This window comes from Haliotis cracherodii, unplaced genomic scaffold (genome assembly GCF_022045235.1).
Source record: "Haliotis cracherodii isolate W230 unplaced genomic scaffold, xgHalCrac1.p SCAF_1, whole genome shotgun sequence".
In the NCBI taxonomy this organism is placed as follows: domain Eukaryota; kingdom Metazoa; phylum Mollusca; class Gastropoda; order Lepetellida; family Haliotidae; genus Haliotis; species Haliotis cracherodii.
Window position 1 is genome coordinate 29,398,764 of NW_027266264.1, and position 2,960 is coordinate 29,401,723.

Consider the following 2,960-nt stretch of genomic DNA (forward strand, 5'->3'; position numbering starts at 1 on the left):
ATGACGAGTAGTCGATGATTTATTCATGAAATACCTTCTATACGGCGATACAAGTCGCCCGCAGTAATCACAGCGGCCAGCATATTGATCTATAACACTACGAACCCCCACTTAGTGCTTCTTGAAGCTCCATCACTAAACACCAGAAGTCTGCACTACACCTAGCGATTAGCGCTGTGTTATACAGCCAAAGAAGTAGTGATTGCCAGCAATTAATACTGCAGAGAATACCTTTGATTTACAATTTTCTCCTATACTTTTGTTTGTTCCTCCGTGCGACAGGTAAGGCAAGAAAGAATCAACGGTAGCAGACCCTCCCATAACACCTGGGCCCAAATGGTAATCAATGTGGCAAACTAAAAGTCTCGCTTTTTACCTGAAAATCTCTTGGACTCAGCTGCGAAAACTCTGGTGCAATTGTTCACTAATAACGGTGCTTACCCAAGAGCAATTGGCGACAGTTAAACACAACGATTCTGTAAATATAGACTGCGCCCAGTCAGGAAACCAGTCGCTGACAGGCGCGCTCGCCTTTCTTTATTTGTTGAGAGATGGACCGTAAATTGACCCACGCATGAAGAGCTACGCTACTTTGACTGTAGTGTAAAACAGCTACCTAACGAGCTCAGAGTAATGAAATTGCATTTGATGATCTATGCCTGATTTTTCTGTGGACAGAGAGAACATTATTAACTGACTGTCTGTCAGGTTGAATGTCAACTTTCTAATAGCGAAATGATAGGCAGTTGGGGTCTCATCCATGCAAGTTCCGCTTCAAATGAACGTTTTCAAGACACATATAGAATATCAATTTTCCTATAATCAAAAGACTGAAACGGATTCCAGGTATGTGGAGATCGGGAGGGCCGCAGGTGTTTTGAAGCCAAGGCGGGTGGCTCACATTGCTGATATATTTGATTAATCTGCGCTCTTGATCTTTGCCTGGGATGGAAATATCTAAATAGTTCAGCTTTATGCAAGTTTTGACAAATTCGAACATAACGCCCGTCTAAAATCGAACATCAAACCAATCTGCATAAACTGACGTGATGGTTTGTCAGATGAAATGTGTATAATTGACTCAAGTTAAATTCTTCGTCTTTTTAGTCGTATTTTTTGAGCGATGTGAATATCGAAAGAACTTAAATATCACAAATACTTTGTATTTGCCCACCGGGTCAAGGGACTCATTTCCATCTATCTATTGGAATGAGATATTTAATCAGAATAACCAAAAGCCACATTAACAATCGTCTTTCGATAAAATGGAGACCATGAAACTGAAACTGGAATCGCTTACGTCGTTTCGATGGTATCGGTATTATCAGTATCAGGCTTTTATCAAGTGACGTTCTCCCTAACTTGGAGATATTAATCAACACAACAAACTCATTACTGATTTTCATGACATTTAAAAAATTGTGTCTGTTGTTATTAAAGACTCACAGAGGAACATAAGACTTTCCACACATATAAGTGACAAGGAACAGTGGAACATATCCTGTGTGTTGATCTGACGGCTTCCTGTGTGTGGATCTGACTGCTTCATGTGTGTGGATCTGACGGCTTCCTGTGTGTGGATCTGACTGCTTCATGTGTGTTGATCTGACGGCTTCCTGTGTGTTGATCTGACGGCTTCCTGTGTGTGGATCTGACTGCTTCATGTGTGTGGATCTGACTGCTTCATGTGTGTTGATCTGACGGCTTCCTGTGTGTTGATCTGACGGCTTCCTGTGTGTTGATCTGACTGCTTCATGTGTGTGAATATGACTACTTCCTGTGTGTGGATCTGACTGCTTCATGTGTGTGAATATGACTGCTTCATGTGTGTGGACCTGTCTGCTTCATGTGTGTGAATATGACTGATTCATGTGTGTGGATCTAACCGCTTCCTGTGTGTGGATATGACTGCTTCATGTGTGTGGACCTGTCTGCTTCATGTGTGTGAATATGACTGCTTCATGTGTGTGGACTAACCGCTTCCTGTGTGTGGATATCACTGCTTCATATGTGTGGATCTAACCGCTTCCTGTGTCTGGATCTGACTGCTTCATGTGTGTGAATATGACTGCTTCATGTGTGTGGACCTGTCTGCTTCATGTGTGTGAATATGACTGATTCATGTGTGTGGATCTAACCGCTTCCTGTGTGTGGATATGACTGCTTCATGTGTGTGGACCTTTCTGCTTCATGTGTGTGAATATGACTGCTTCCTGTGTGTGGACCTTTCTGCTTCATGTGTGTGAATATGACTGCTTCCTGTGTGTGGACCTTTCTGCTTCATGTGTGTGATATATGACTGCTTCCTGTGTGTGGACCTTTCTGCTTCATGTGTGTGATATATGACTGCTTCCTGTGTGTGGACCCGTCTGCTTTATGTGTGTAAATATGACTGCTTCCTGTGTGTGGACCTTTCTGCTTCATGTGTGTGGATCTGCTTTCTGGTGCAGATGAAGACTAAAACTAACAAAAATGCAATAAAGGAAACAAAAATAGCTGCTATTTGTTAAATATATTTCCTATTTTGCGTAAGCTGAATCGTTTCCTATTCATGTCATATTACATATACATGTACTTGCACTTTGGTCGACAGAATGTGTATGATTTAACGGTACAAACATTTTTTTTAAAATCATTATGGATGTTTCTGGAAAAATAATGTTCATGGTTTGGAAATATAACAACACTAAATATACAGGTGAAGGTAAAACGCGTCAAACATGTCGACTTCATCGGTTTCCTGGAAGGGTAAAATTTAGCAAGTTCTTGGACCAGTACCTAGCTGCGTTTTGCTCATAAAGTCTCCCCATGAAGTTCTTAAAATATGATCAGTTTCAATCGTGTTAGCCATTATATCCAATCCCACTGAAGTAATAGATCTACTTTAACCTGGCGCATTAACTAATTGACGTGAATTAACCTGTGGTCAAATAAACATTTCCTCACGATATCTCATTACC